The 16,956-nt window shown below is 37.6% G+C and overlaps 1 pseudogene; it reads right to left on the bottom strand.

Annotated features, from left to right (window-relative positions):
* Positions 1-360: 360 nt before the first annotated feature.
* Positions 361-16,956, bottom strand: part of LOC140518086 (small ribosomal subunit protein eS17-like) — a 117,202-nt pseudogene continuing 100,606 nt past the window's right edge.

The raw sequence follows: 16,956 nt of genomic DNA, 5'->3' as shown, positions 1-16,956 counted from the left end.
CTATCTATTTCCTCCTATAACTCATTTAACTTCTCTAAAAATATGGAGGGTATATCATTTTGTGTATGTCTAGTACTGATGTTACTTCATTGTCTATGATCTGTTTTAGCAAGACAGTTTCCTTTCTTATCTCTTTTAATTAGGTCTATATTTTGCTTTTGTTTTGTCTGAGATTATGATTGCTACTCCTGCTTTTCTTTTTTTTTTTTTTTAATTTCAGCTGAAGCATAACTCCAACTCCTTGCCTTTACTCTGTGTGTGTCTCTGCTTCAAATGTGTTTCTTGTAAAGAAGATATTGTAGAATTCTAATTTTTTTCAGGGCATTTCCATGTTAACTGGAAAGAAGACAAAAGTAAATATTAAACAGCTCCTCTTGGTGTTTTGAAATTCATCCCACGCTGGTGCTGGATAACTTTTAGGTTGGACAAACTGCCAAAGTCTAGGAATTTCAACATTTCTTTGGTATCAGGGACCACTTTAATGATTTCCTGATCCAAAGCAGAGATCTCAGGGACATAGTTATCCTTACTTTCTCTTTCTTCTTCCTGAAGTTTGATGGAGATACCTCTCATAGGGCCTCTCTGGATTCACTTTATCAGATGAGTGATATGTCCCCTGATCTTGTTCTTGTTGAGAAGCTTCTTGCTTTGGATGATGGTGATCTCTTTGCACACACAGTTGGTGTGAAAGTCATTGCCCAGGTGAGTGTAGAATTTTTGGATGATGATTTGTGTCACCTTCTTCATGGTCTTGGTCTGAATCCATGTTGGCCCCAGAGGATGAAGGGAGTAGGATTCTGATTTTTAATCTACTGTGCTATCATCCTCCATTTTATGGGTCAGTTCATCCCATTCACATTCACAGTTATAATTTTTACTGCATATTTCTCTCCATCCTATTTCTCCTTATTTATCTTTCTTTCCTTTTCTCCTTTCACCCTGTCTCTCCTCATCAGTATTTTGCTCCTGACTGCCTCCTCTCTCAATCTGCCCTCCTTTCTATCAGTCTCCCCGTCTCTTATTCCTTACTTCCTTATAGTGTACAAGATAGATTTTTATACTCAACTGAGTTGCATGTAATTCCTTCTTGGAGCCAATTCTGATGAGAGTAAGGTTCAAAAAATGACCACCCCCAATCTTTCACTCCACTGTAATAAGTCTTTAGTGCCTCTTCATGTGAAATAACCATATTCTATTTCTCCCTTTCCTCTGCTCCCAGTGAAATCTCTTTTCTCACCTTTTAATTTTTTCTTTGGCTTTGTTCTTGGTCGTATTGGTATTTTGGGATATCATACCATCAAATTCAACTCACATCTACTCTATCTATCTATCTATCTATCTATCTATCTATCTATCTATCTATTTATCTGTCTGTCTGTCTGTCTGTCTATCTATCCTCCTTCTAATTGTCCTAACAGTGATGAAGTTCTTAAGAGGTAAAAATATAATTTTTTGTATAGGAATACAAGCAGTTTAACCTTTCTGAATCCTTTATGCTTTCTCTTTCCTATTTACTTTCCTATGTTTCTCTTTAGTCTTATGTTTGAAAATCAATTTTCCTATTCATTTCTGGTCTTTTCATAAGAAATGCTTGAAAGTTTTCTATTTCACTGAATATTCATTTTCTGCCTAAAGAATTATACTCAATTTCATTAAGTAGGTGATTCTCCATTGTAGTCCTAACTCCTTTGCACTCCAGAATAGCATATTCCAAGCCCTTTGGTCCCTTAATGTGGAACTTTTTGGTTCTAGGATATTGCTGCAGCTTTCCTTGATAATTTCTTGAAATATGATGTGTAGGTTCTTTTTCTGATCATGATTTTCAGATAGTCCAATAATTCTTAAATTATATATATACTGGGTCTATTTTTCAGGTTAGCAATTTTTCATTGTGGATATTTTGTATTTTCTTCAATATCTTTTCATTTTTTTGATTTTTAAAAATTGTTTCTTGATGTTTCATAGAGTCATTAGTTTCCACTTGCCAAATTCTAATTTTTAAGGAATTATTTTCTTCAGTGACTTTTTCCTTTTCTATCTGGGCATTTCTTTTTTACAGAGTTGTTTTCTTCAGTGAATTTTGTACCTCCTTTTTCATTTGGCCAACTCTACTTTTAAGAAGTTGCTTTCTTTTTTTTTTTAATTAATTAATTAATTTGTTTTCAGTTTTCTTTGTGGAGGCCAAGGACTGGAATCAAAGGGATGCCTATCAATTAGGGAATTGTGGTATAGAAATGTAATGGAATACTACTGTGCTATAAGGAATGATGAACAGGAGGACTTTAGAGAGGCCTAGAAGTACTTATATGAACTGATGTTGAAGAAGTTGTTTCTTAAGTGAATTTTTCCACATCTTTTCCCCTTTTTTGTGCTTTCTTTACCAAGTTGTTGATTCTTTTTTCATTATTCTCTTGCTCCACTCATTTCTTTTTGCTTCTACCTCTCTTATTTGATTTTTACAATTTTGAACTTTTTCATATTTTCTTTTTGGGTCTGAGACCAATTCACATTTTTCTTTGAGCCTTCACATGTATGTGTTTTGACATTGTTATCCTTTTTTCAGTTAGTGTTTTTATCTTCCATTTCTTGGTACTTTTTTTGCTCAATTTTATTATTTCATGACTTTTAAAATTGTGCTCTATTCATGGGGTAGAGGTGGCACCATCCCAATCTTCTTGTCCAGGGCCTTGCCATTGGTCTGATGTACCAGGGACCTGGGGCCCCTCCACTGTCCTGCTGCACTGGGGCCACCAAGCCTGGCTACTAGCCTGCTTGGCCAGGATAACAGGACCTTTCCACTGACCTGCTCTGGGGCTCAGGATTCACAGTTGGCTTTCTTAGATACAGCCTGCTCCTGATTTACGCAGATGCCCCCTACGCTGGACCATGTTCCCCTTTGACCCAAGCAAGCTAGATTTTTCCTGTTGACTTTCTAAGTCATTTTCAGCTGGAAAATTGTTTCGCCCCCATTCTTTTGTTGGTTTTATTGCTCCAGAATTCATTTTGAGCCTTTATTTTATAGCCATTTGAAGGTGAATCTGAGAGAATTCAAGAGCATTCCTGCCTTAATCTGCCTTCTTGGTTCCACCCTACCCATACCCCCACCCTCACTCTTTCAGAGCTTCTGAGAGACAGATTTAATCTTGATAGAAGGCAAAGCTTCCCTGTCACTTCTATCTGCCCTTCTTAAAATATACCAATGGGTGAGGGAAGATTGGGGGAGAGATAGTTAGAAGCATAAATGTTCTTCCTCATTTTAGAGGAGGTAGGAGGACCACTTGTCTAGGACTTTGTAGGAAGCTTCCCTCTTTAATTAAAGATTGGAGAAATTGATCTCTATTACATTCCTTCAAACTCTGAGATTTGATGATACTCCACATGTGTCCACAAATCAAATTATAATGCTTTTTTTTGGGAGGGATGAGGTTAATGGATTAAACTATGAGAGAATTCTCTCTACCAAGAGAGATTGGTACCTGTTCTGTGATTTATTGTCTCAGAGAGTTGCCTGGGGTCAGTGAAAGGGTTAAGTGTGTGCAAGGACAAATAACTAGCATTTGGTCCGTGGAAGTACTTGTGCCCCTATCTTCATGATTCCATTGGTTTCAGGAGATAAAGTCATTATGCCATACTGACTCTTTAGCCCTTGCAATGTTCATATTCTCTTTTAACCATTAAAATAAATTCCCCTAAAACATTTACTAGGGAAAACCATCTACTTCTGAGAGCTCAATTGCAGAGTTGGAAAGGTCTCGAGTCAACAACAAGTCAACAGACATTTACTAAATGCTTACTATCTGCCAGGTTCTGTACTAAGCCCTGAAATCACAATTACAAGCAGAAGAAAAGACCATCTCTCATCTCAAAGAACTTACATTCTAAGAGGAAAGAGAACAAATAAAAGGAATTGAAAAGGGAAGAGGGAGAGGAAGTCGAGTAAAACCTGGAAAGGAGTGAGACATGAGTCGCATGGGCGCCTTACTGACATGCTTCTCAGAGGAAGCATCCAAACAGAGGGAAGTTACTCAGCAGCTTAGGATACTTCTGATATGTGATTTTCAGGTCCAGAGTGAGCTTTCTGGATGAAGAAGTCTCTGTGGCATCGTAGGGTCAATCAGGAATGCATCCCAGACAGTACTAGGGTCATCTATTCCAACTTCTTCTTTTTTGATTTGAAGAAACTTAAGCCCAAAGAGGTTAATTGACTCCCACAGTACCACACAGGTTGTATTAGAGAAATTATTTGAATCCAGCTGCTTTTTGCATATCATTGCCAGTAAGATATCTAACTTTAACACTCAGCCTCTATGTAGTAAAAAGTAATATGTTGTAGTGTGTTACTAGAAAGAATACTAGTAGCTTAAGTCTGGCTTACTATTGTCCTATGCCTTTGTACAAAACATCTTATTCTTTCAGAGATCAGTCTCTCCTACTTCTTACTTTTGTCAAACCAAGAATCTAATCTTCTTTGCACTTCTTATAATTTATGTAACTTAAGTGACTTTCTCTTTAGAAAAAAAAAATTTCCTAAGCCTTGCTCCTAATTCAAATAGATTTCTTTGTAGTTAGGCAGAATTTGTGAAATTCCATCCTCTCTCCCAATTTTATGACCGTCTCCAAAGAAATATGAAGTATTGACAATGTCAAAATACACCCATTCCTTCCATGTTGGCAGCTCCCACCTCCCTTGGAAAAGTCACAGGAAGTGAGCACTGTACTTTCAATTTGCAGTACCCAAGTTCCCTCTTGAAATATGGTGGTTTTCACCTGGCAGGAAAATAGAGACTTTAAGTGCTTGGTTATTTTTCTGAAAAATCACCCGTTCAAGATCTCTTCTCAATCTATTTTTTTTTTTCCAATTGGATATGCATTTTTAAATGACAGATACAGATATTCTTCCATCTTGGGTTCCATTTGTCTGCGTACCTTTGGGAGAGCAAAGTGGAATTCAGATCCGCCTGATGTATGTATCATCAATAGCTTCATCAGTGAAATTTCTTTGATTGCGGAAACGTTGTAATGCATGGAGCAGAAAGAACACAGCTGTATTTTCCGATCTCAGGGTGAGTTTGCAGCCATGGTAAGGTACTTAGCAAAAAAAAACAGTCTTTTGACTTGTAAATAAGGGACTCAGAAAAAGGATAGACATGTGATCAAAACCACAGAGTTATCCTTACAGTTTTCATTCAGGTTTACTATATTACTGAACTCTCAGGTTGGCTAATTCCTTAAGCATTACCTTTCAAAGAGAATGAATTAAGTGAACTTTTGCTGTGAGGCTCATGGATAAATTACCCTGTGTCTATCTATGGCCTTCTCACCAGATCCTTACAGTTGAAACCAGTGAAATCTGATGAATAGGTAGCAGGGGCAAGACTAGTAGCCAGTCCTCTTATGTCCTATAGAGTATGCTTTCTTTAAAGCCTCGTGCAATTTTCCCTAGCTAACTGTGTATCTTTGTCCTTCTTCTGTTTCTTCTAAGCTTTCCATCCTTGCCTTCAGAAATCCTACTAATTCTTTAAGGTACAACACAAAAGTTATCTCCTTTAGGAAACCTTTCCTGATTTACAACCTTTTTTCCATTTATATCAAAAACGATCTTTCTTCTAACTTTGGACCTAATGCTTCTTTTTATAACTCCAATTAAATTTTATTCTTGCACACAATTAATTGTAGTTATGGAATAGTTATTATATCTTTGTGTATATGTCATCTGTCCGCTTCCCACCCACCCCCAAATTGTGAGGTTTATTAGAGCTTGAAGTACAGTGGCTTCATGCTATTTACATCTCCCAGAATCTCCCAACACTGAGCCAATAATAGATGCTCAATAAATGCTTATTGAATGAATGAATAAATGATTGCTTTAAATTAATGAAGCAAATTTGGAAAGCAAAACTGTGTTCAATCTGTCTCTCATATTGCACAGGAAGAAGAGTATTTTAGTAAGAAATGACCAAGATTATTTCTGTAGGCCCAAAAATACCTCTAGAGAAGGCAGGAATTCTTTATCTGAGAAGTGTGAATTTTAAAATATGTATGTGCATATATATGTATATATGTGCATGTAAATATATACTCATATATATACATATACATTTATTTACATGTAGAAATATACACACATACATATATATGTATACACACATATACATACATATGTATATGGAGAGAGATTGAAACATAACTGGGTTCCTTTGTAATCTTGTGCATTTTATCTTTTGCATTTAAAAACATGATTCTAGCTTTATTAGACTACCAAAGGAGACCATAACACACACACACACGTGCATACACACATGTACACACAGATGCAGACACAGATGAAGAGAGAGAGGCTGTACAGAGACCTAGCTCTTGGAATCAAGTCTAGCACCTGACACATACTATCTGTGTTACCCCGGACAAATCACATGTCTTCTCAGTGATCTAGCAACTCTTTCAAGGTGTCTATCTGAACTGATACTGTTTCCTTATCAGGAGTTTCCTATACCAATGGAATTACAAGTCTGATAAGAAAGAAGAGACAGAGAGAGAAGGGGAAAGAGGAAAGGATAGAGGGAGGGAAGGAAATAAGGGTGGGAGAGAGAGAGAGGAGAGAAAGAGAGAGAGAGAGAGGATGATTCACCAGGATGTCTTTTGTTATTGTTGTTGTTCAGTCATGTCCAAGTTGTCATGACCCCATACAGGGTTTCGTTGGCAAAAACATTGAAATGATTTTCCATTTCCTTCTCCAGCTCATTTTACAGATAAACAAACTGAGGCAAACAGGGTTAAGTGACTTGCCCAGGGTAAGACAGTTAGTGTCTGAGACTGGATTTGAACTTCGGTCTTCCTGACTCCTCTCAGGATAGAGCCTGGCACTCTATCCACTGTACCTCCTAGCTGCCCTAGCTTGATAAAAATGTCCCTTAGGAATATCTACCTCCTTTTGCTCAGATCCTGTGATCACCAAGCAAGCATTTCATTTGCTATGTTCTCTCCTGATGAATGGGGTCTTGATGTAGAAAGCAGTGGATTAGAGAAAGATTTGGCTTTGAATCTTGTTTTTCTATTTATTATAGTGTTTCATTATATTATTATTACTTTGTATAGTATGTGCCATACTATATTATATTTCCTGTATGACTTTAGTCAAGTCATTTCTCCTCTGGACTTTAGCTTCTTCATCTGTAAAATGAAGAGGGGGAGACAAGATGATTTTTGAGGATCTGCTTCAATTCTATAACATCTGATCACTTAGAAATCAGCAAGCAATCCTCCCTCACCATCCGCTAGGGTGCGGACACCCTGGTCTGTTTACCCTGCTGGTTTCAGTGAACATGAGGGTGGGGCTGAGGACTGTGGTCTCTGGCCTCAATAGCTCATTGAGGAAGCTACAATTCACTCTTTCCAGGGAACTATCCTAGATTTATTCACCACAAAGCAACAGACCAGAACAACTTCATAATTTGAGGGCCCAAGGAAAAAATGTTACAAGATGTTCAGAATGTTGGTTTGGAATAGTTGAAATTTGTTTGTTTCTTGGTGCTACTGATTACACTGTCATGAGCTGTGCCAGCCTTGGGGATTAGAATGGTCTGTCTCCTAGAGTTGTGAGCAGCATATCCAGAAAAGAATCAGAGCTTAAGAGTTTAACCTGTGATCACAAGAACATTGTTCTAGAGTAGGGAGGAACCTTGGGAATCTTCTAATCTAATCCCCTCATTGTACAGAAGAGGAAACTGGGGACCAGAAAGGATAAATGAATTGCCCAAGATTGCATAGGTAGCATTCAAACCAGCACTTGAAATCAGAATTCTGATCATCCCTAGCTTGATTATAGTTTCAGGTACTTCTAGACTGAAGTAAAAGTGCTTGCTCTAATCAGGATCCCCTTCTCCAGGTATCTCTTCAGTGTCCCTATGGAGTGTCAGTAAAGGGCAATAATGAGGTAACAATATTGAATGTGGAAAGGAAATACCGTTGCAGGAATCACCTCAGTACACCAAATGGAGAATGGACAAGTTATCTCATTCATATATCTCATCATTCAGTTGACAGCCCATGAAGAGCACCTCAAAGAATTGTAAGGAATACCACAAGGGAATCTTTTATGACTAGGTGGTAGAGCATAGAGAAGTAGAGACTTTGAGTCAAAAAGGAATTGAGTTCAAATCCTGCTTCAGACACTTACTAGCACTGTGACTCTGGCCAAGTCTCTTAACCCCTCTCAGGCTCATTTTTCTCATCTGTAAAATGAAGGGGTGAGACTCAATGGCCTCTAATGTTCCTTTCATCTCTAAAGCTGTGATGCTGTGATACAAGCATGGATGGGGTGATAAAGAGTTGAAGTAATTAGCTTCTTGCCTTCTGTGTTGATAGCGAAACCATTTAACTCTTTATGAGTGAAAGAGTCCATCAATTCTAGGGAATAGTCAGAATCACAATGATGCATCTACTTTATCTCAGAAGGGTAAAGAAAGGAAATAGCTAGAGATCTAGAAAGTTCTTGATTTAGAAGAAGAACAAGACAGGTAAGAGTCGCTAGGCAGGGCAATAGCCTAGGATTAAGGAGAGAGAAGAAAAGGACTTCTCAGGGAAGCAGAGGAAGAAAAATAGCTGGTATTTATATAGAACTTTAGAGACATCTCCTTGAGATCACTGAATCCCAGACTTTCAGGCAAGGAAAGGATATCAGGGGTCAACTAGTCCAACATACGCTTCCCAAGGAATTTTCACCATAAAACTCAAGACAAGTGGTCATCCATTCTCTACTCTTCCCAATTACAATGAAAGATCCTTGATGGTAGGGAATTACCTTTTGCCTTTGTTCCTCTAGTGACTGGCACACATTCAGTGCTTGATAAATAATAATTGGTGATTGATTTCTTAAAGACCTCCCCAGGGGAAGAAACCCACTACCTCTCAAGGAAGGCCATTCTACTTTTGAGTAGAATTGAATGAGTAGAATTATTGGAAAATTTTTGCTTTCATCAACTACAACTTCTGCTCTTTGATCTTAGTTCTGCTGGTGGGCTAGGGAATGGAGAAGATGCAAGAAGAGAATTCAAAATTGAAAGAAAAATAAAACTGAATTAAAAGCAAAACTAATGTTGGTATGAGAGGGTATTTCAAAATCTCCAATAACAATGAAAGTAAGTAACAAGTTATTCTTAGTTCTGATACCTTTTTTGGGTAAGAACAGCTCTTTGTGTTATAGAATTAATCCATCAATCAAAGGTGTAACTAGATTCAACAACTGGGTTAATCAAATTGAAAGGGAATATGGTATTTTGAACCACTAGAGGAAACCAGCCCATAAAAAGTATTGGAATTAGTCCAAAAACTTAGGCTCACCTTTGACTTATGTACATCAGAGGATATTTCAGCAATTGCCTTGGGAACCAAGGTCAGGAGTTTTTATAGAAGGTAGATCCTTTGTACCTCTACTCAGAAGCAACAAAGGATTAGGCATGGAGGTTATAAGCCCATAGGAAGTTCTACCTAAATGTAAACTACTGTTATTATGATTTCTCATCTGCAAAAAAGGAGAAAATACCACCCTCACTACCTGCCTAAAAGATTGATGTGAGGAAAGTGCTTTAGAAGCACTGGATAACTCAGATATGATGATAATGATGGTTGTCCCTTCAGTGGGAAGCAGTGAGATTTAATGGAAACTGGGTTCAGAACTGATAAATGGTCAAAGGATATGAACAGGCAGTTTTCAGAGGAAGAACCTAAAGCTATTTATGCTGATATAAAAAAATGCTCTAAATCACTATTGATGTGTGTTAGAAAACCAAGATCTAAGTTCACAAATCAAAACAACTCTGAGGTATCATATCACACCTATCAGATTGGCTAACATGACAAAACAGGAAACTGATAAACATTGGAGAAGATGTGGGAGAAATGGAACACTAATTCATTGTTGGTGGAGCTGTGACCTGATCCAACCATTCTGGAGAGCAATTTGGAACTATGCCCAAAGGGCTACAAAAATGTGCATACCCTTTGATCCAGTAATACCACTTCTAGGACTGTATCCCAAACAGATCATAAAAACGGGAAAAGGACACACATGTACACAAATACTTATAACAACTCTTTTTGTCGTGGCCAAGAACTGAAAATCCAGGAGATGCCCATCAGTTGGGTTGTGGCTGAACAAGTTATGGTATATGAATGTAATGGAATACTATTGTGCTATAAGAGACGATGAACAAGCAGACTTCAGAAAAATCTGGAAAGACTTATAGGAACTGATGCTGAATGAAAGAAGCAGAACCAGGAAAGCATTATAGACAATAAGAGGCACAGTGTGCAAGCATTGTTTCTGATGGACTTAGCCCTTCACAGCAATGCAAGGACATAAAACAATTCCAAAGGACTCACGATGCAAAATGCCATCCACATCCAGAGAAAGAACTACAGAATTGGAATACAGAATGAAGCAGAGTATTTTCTCTTTTGTTATGTTTTGATTTGGTTCTTCTCATGATTTCTGTCATTTGTTTTAATTCTCCTATGCAATATGTCTAATGTGGAAATGTATTTAATAAGAATGTATATGTAGAACCCATTTAAGACTGCATGCTATCTTGGGGAGGGAGAGGGAAAGGAGGGGGAGAAAATTCAAAAACTTAGGGAAATTATTGTTAAAAACTGAAAAAAATAAATTAATTTAAAAATAGAACTGGATTCAGGGGTGGAGGTTTGAGGTGTGTGTTAGAAAACCTAGATCCAAGTTCAGATACTTCCATTTATTACATATCTTATCATTCAAAAAACAAATATTTATTAAATGCTTCCTGTGTGCCAAGTGGGCAGCTTGATGATACAGTGGATAGAAGGCTGGGCCTGGAATCAGGAAGACATCTTTCTGAATTCAAATCTGGCCTCAGACACTTACTGGCTGTGTGTCCCTGGACAAGTCACTTAACCCTGCTTGCCTCAGTTTCCTCATCTATAAAATGAGTTGGAGAAGGAAATGGTGAACTACTCCAGTATTTCTGGAAAGTAAATCCCAAATTAGTTCATGAAGAGTCGGACATGACTGAAACAGCTCAATGACAGAAGTGTGCCAGGCATTGTGCTGGCAGTTGGAGATATAAAACCCCAGATGGAAGACTCCTTGCCCTCAGAGAAATTACATTCTACTAGAAGAAAGAACATGTACACATATAAATAACATGAATAAAAGGAATTCAAAATAAATGTAAGATGATTTCAGCATGGAGAAAATTCTGATGATTTGAAGGACAAAGAAGACAGGAAGTAGCATTTGAACTGAGCTAAGGATGGTGCAGTGGATAGAATTCCTGGAACAACAACAAAAAAAACTAACTGTGGCAAAGAAGATGCCAACCCATTTCTTAAGCATCAACCTACCTGAGTTAATGGTGAATGCCTGATTAACCACCTAAGGGTAGTGCAGTGGATAGAATTCCTGGAGTCAGGATAACTCATCTTCAAAAGTTTAGATCTGGCCTCAGACACTAGCTGTGTGACTCTGGGCAAGTCACTTAATCCTGTTTTTCTCTGTTTCCTTATCTGTAAAATGAGGTGGAGAAGGAAATGGTGAGCTGCTCTAGTATCTTTGCCAAAAAAACCCCAAATGCGGTCACAAAGAGTCAGACATAACTGAAAAATGATTGAATATCTAACAACACTCAGGTAGAGATTGGATGAGATCACTTCTTCTGTGATAATCTGATTGCTAGGCATTTAATTAGAAGCAATGAACAGAAGTTATAGGGAAATAGATTACTTAATGAAAGGAAAAAAAGAATTTCCCAACAATTGTCCCATAGATGAACCAGTTGCCTCAGGACACAGTGAGTTTCCCATCAGTAAGGTCTTGAAGCTTATTGCTGGCCTGGCAGGAATTATGTAGGGACAAAGGGATTGGGGGTAAGGTTTAAGAAGGATATTCCATTCAGGAACGAGTCACACTCTAGACATCCTCTGAGGTCTCTTCTGATTTAAAATTTGTTTCTCTGAGAGAACACCTAGAATTGCCAGGACCCTGGATGGTGTCCCAAGAGCTACCCAGACAAAGCTTCCCTGGGATTTCTCTGGTAGTGGGAGCCAGAGGGTGGCAGCCTTGTAGCAAAATGTCCTGATGCAGTGTCAGCTTTCTTCCTTGATAACTGAGACAGTAGCTAATTTATGTGGCATCTTCAATGTAAATTTAAAAACAAAACAAAACAGAACAACAACAAAAAAACTAACTGTGGCAAAGAAGATGCCAACCCATTTCTTAAGCATCAACCTGCCTGAGTTAATGGTGAATGCCTGATTTTGAAGCTTGCAGCTTTTGAGCCATAAAAATCTGTTTATTTCACCCTATAAAAGAACGTTTGAACTTATATAGCTATTTAAGTTTAAATGCTATCAGGGAAGAAAAGCTGGGATTAGTAAACCAAGGCTGTAACACAATCTCACAGCCCAGGTCCTGATGTAGAATTTACAAAGAAATTCCCATTCAAGGGGGCTTTCTGGATACACGGCAGCTCTACCAAACAGGAAATATAAAGGACTGTATACAGTTCCAACATTCACAACCATTTCAACAAAGCTGATGGAGTAAATCATTCTTTGTGTATGGGAATGAGCTGAAGTCACTGGGGACTCTTCAAGTATTAGAGAACAGCTGCCCATAGGATTTGACAGTTGTTAACAAATCTTTGTTATTTCTTTCCTCCTTTGATTAGACATTTATTAGTATGTGCTGGCAACAGGTTCCATTTCTGTGCTCCAAAATGATTATTATCTTTAGAAAAGTGAGAAGTGAGAGACCTCAGAGGCCTACCCAGGGTAGGGCAATCAGGACTTGGCCCCAGGGTGCTGAAATTGGAAGACTTGATCTGGCACATGAAGTCCCTTAAACATCATGGAAACAAGAGAACTTACCACTTAGCAAAAATAACTAATTAAATTGTAAGTTATTATACTGCAGATTAGGATGAACTCCTTTCATCTCCAACTCTCATTCCACTATTCCACTCATTTGAGGGCGTGCTTTGTTTTCCTTGCCCCAGACATGATTGTTGGTACTTTGTCTAGGAACAAAACTCCTAATTATAACAAGACCTCACAGAGTTCTGTTAGAAATGGCCTGAAGAACCAGGTGCATCCACATTTTTATTTTTGATAAAGCTACTTGAGATTGGATGGGGATTCACAAATAAGAGCCTGACCTGACTGGGAGCTGAAAGCTCCTATTGCAGAGTTATATGAAGTCCCATTCCCATGCACGTCTGAATGAGTTTGTATATATTTGTGGATCAGAAGAGAGGAGCCTATGATCTCATTAGGCCAAAAGGGGCTGAGGGTTGGCAGAGTACTGAAGGAAAGAAATGGAACATGGAGGGAAAATTTCAGAGGAAAGAAAAGATAGGGATATAGATAGTCACTGGGGAGATAAACAGGCTGAAGGAGGAAGGTAGAAGAAGTTCACCCAATAAGCTGGAGACCTTTTTTATTCTCTTCTAAAATGGGGAGGATACTAGGATATCTGGCTGTCTGCATGTCATCTGTTTTCCTCTCCATGTGTTTTCTCTGTCTGGCATGAATTCCTCTGATGCTATGTTTTACTATTCTTCTTCTCCAAAGCTCCTCATTGCTTATATGTTATGATCTGCCTATCCACACCATAAACGTCTCTGTTGTCTTCTGTGTGGCATTTACCTTCTTTTTTAAACATTTGTTTTTAAAAATGTTCAAGTTCCAAATTTTCTCCCTACCTTCCTTTCCTCCTCCTGCCCCATTGAGAAGGCAAGTAATTTGATATAGGTTATACATGTGCAATCATGAAAAACATATTTCCATGTTGGTCATGTTGTAAAAGAAAACACAGACAAAAAAAGACAAAATAAAGCAAAGAAAAAGCATACTTTGATTTGCATTCAGACTCCATCAATTCTTTTTTAAATTTTTTTTTTTATTTTTAGTTTTCAACAGACATTTCCACAAGATTTTGAGTTCCAATTTTCTTCCCATCTCTCCCCTACACCCACCCTAAGACAGCATGCATTCTAATTATTACTTCCCCCAATCTGTCCTCATTTTTATCACAACCTTCCCTTCCCTTATCTGCATCTTCTCTCTTTTCTTGTATGGCAAGATAGATTTCTATACCCTATTGCCTGTATATCTTATTTCCCAGTTGCATGTAAAAGCAATTTTTAACATTCATTTTTAAAACTTTGAGTTCCAACTACTCTCCCTTCCTCCCTCCCCACACATCCCTACTGAGAAGGCAAATAATTCAATATAGCTTATATATGTGTAGTTATGCAAAATGTTTCCATAAAAGTCATATTGTGAAAGACTAACTGTATTTCTCTCCATCCTATCCTGTCCTCCCATTTATTCTATTCTTTCTTTTGACCCTATCCCTCTTCAAAAATGTTTACTTCTAATTATCCCTTCCTCCCATTTGTCCTCCCTTCTCTCACCTCCCCCACCCCCCTTCTCCCCTTCTCCCCTACTTCCCTGAGGTGTAAGATAGGTTTTTTCATACCAAATTTCTTCCTTAAGCCAAATGAGATGAGAGTAAGGTTCACTCTTTCCCTCTCACCTCCCTCCTCTTCCCCTCCATTGAAAAAAATATTTGTGTCTTTCCTATGACATCATTTGCCCTGTTATATTTCTCCCTTTCTCCTTCCAATATATTCCTCTCTCTCCTTAATTTAGTTTTTTAGATATCATCCGTACCTATTCAGTTCACCCTGTGCCCTCTATTTATGTGTGTGTGTGTGTGTGTGTGTGTATAATCCCTTCAACTACCCTTATACTGAAAAAAGTCTCAAGAGTTACATGAAGGGATGTAAACAGTTCAAATTTAGTAAGTCCCTTATGATTTCTTTTTTCTGTTTGCCCTTTCATGCTTCTCTTGATTCTTGTGTTTGAAACTCAAAATTTCTATTCATTTCTGGTCTTTTTATCAAGAATGCTTGAAAGTCCTCTATTTCATTGAATGACCATTTTTTCCCCCTAAAGCATTACACTCGGTTTTGCTGCATAGGTGATTCTTGATTTTAATCCTAGCTCCGTTCACCTCTGGAGTAAAGTATTCCAAGCCTTGTGATCCTTTAATGTAGAAGCTTCCAGCTCTTGTGTTATCCTGATTGTATCTCCACAGTACTTGAATGTTTTGTTTCTGGCTGCTTGCAATATTTTCTCTTTGACATGTGAACTCTGAAATTTGACTATGATATTGCTAGGAGTTTTCTTTTTGGGATCTTTTTCAGGTGGTGATTGGTGCCATGGAAAAGTAACTTTCTTATTCACCCCTTCTGAGCTTCCATTTCCTTCTCTGTAAATGGAGATAATTATAAGAGTGTGATGTAAACATCACACTCATAATTATTTAAGGGTAATGACAACACTTTATAAGGGTGGGAGAAAAAATGAGAAGGTTGGGAACCCTCAACACAGTAAGTCTATGTTCCAAAAAGATACTAGGAATAGAAATACAAACAAAAAGACAGATAGCTCCCAACCCTGAAGAAGTTTACATTCTAATAAGGGATGCCAATCTATAAAAGAAAGCTATAAATCAGTAGGGATGAGTGTGTGGGGGCATATTTAGGGGCGTAATAGAGACATGGCTCACCTAGGAGATTTCCTTAAGATGGGGGTGTTGACAAGAATCAGTCAATCAGAAAAAGGGCCATGGGGAAGAATAATCTGCTAGGAAGAAGAAGCTTCTGTGTCTGGTTAGAGAAAGTTGAGAGAGTTAAAAATGGAGCATGGAGAAGAATATTCCTTTATAATCATGAGCTAGATGAGTTTGGAGGTAAAGCAAGATATTATGGCATGTCTCAAGATTCTGTTAGGATGGTTGAAGGCTGTATAGACAATCATTTGGAAAAAACATAAAACAATTCACACAATAGGCTGATTAGTACTAGGTCAACACTTACTACATGCAATGTCATTGACTGATTAATTGACTGATTAAACTTCAGAAAATCCAATAGATGTAACACTTAATGTGGAGATCATATTCCAGTTCCAGAGCCATAACTAGCATATGTAGTCAAACCTCAACATTCTTACATTTCACTTTTGTAACTTAAAGCATTCACATGATTTTATTAATAATTTCATTTTCACTTTCACATTGGCAACCACTCACATTTGCAGCGATGTGCACTAGATGAAAAAAAAATGAGATGTGACATGTGCAAGTGGACTGGCCTATTAGGTACTTCCCTGATTTTGTTCACCCTACCATTGTGAAGAGTTCTTCAATATTAGGTGCATATTTTCATTGTTTGCCTTTAACAATCAAGTTTTGTGTTGCACTTATGACCCCACAATATAATTCAAGTCCTTTGGGCTCTAAGATATTGTCAACATCTTGCTGTTCTTGATATCTTCCAAAAGCAATGCCTAAATCCCAGCAACCTCTTCCTTGTTTTTCAGAGAGTTTTGTAGCAGCATAATATATGGTTTAACACTCTCACAGCACAAGATGATACAGTGGAAGGTAAGATTCAGGTAAAAATTTAGAATTTTATTTGCTATACAGCATTTATGGTTTTATATATTTCATGTGTTATAAAAAGGGGATATTGTCTGAAATCAATGTTTCCTTTAAAAAATGAGATGTTAGTACAAAAGGTTACAAAATTCTCAATCAATTTTCAGTGAAAAAAAGTTTTGCATGTTATAAAAAGTGGATATTGTCTGAAATCAATGTTTTCTTTAAAAAATGGGATGTTAGTACAAAAGGCTACAAAATTCTCAATCAATTTTCAGTGAGAAAAAATGTTTTGCATGTTGCCAATTTTATTTTGTTTACTGAATTTTATGGGTTATTTTATGGTCCTGTTATGGGAGCAGTGCATATTATCAGAATTAATATTTTGTTATAAAGAATTGCATGCAGAAAAGTATATTTTCAGCAATCTCTAGAAGAAAAAAATACAGTTTTTGGTGGCCACAGGAACCTAAACC

The sequence above is a fragment of the Notamacropus eugenii genome, chromosome 1 (genome assembly GCF_028372415.1).
Source record: "Notamacropus eugenii isolate mMacEug1 chromosome 1, mMacEug1.pri_v2, whole genome shotgun sequence".
Taxonomy (NCBI): Eukaryota; Metazoa; Chordata; class Mammalia; order Diprotodontia; family Macropodidae; genus Notamacropus; species Notamacropus eugenii.
This window is presented reverse-complemented; position numbering and strand designations above follow the sequence as displayed.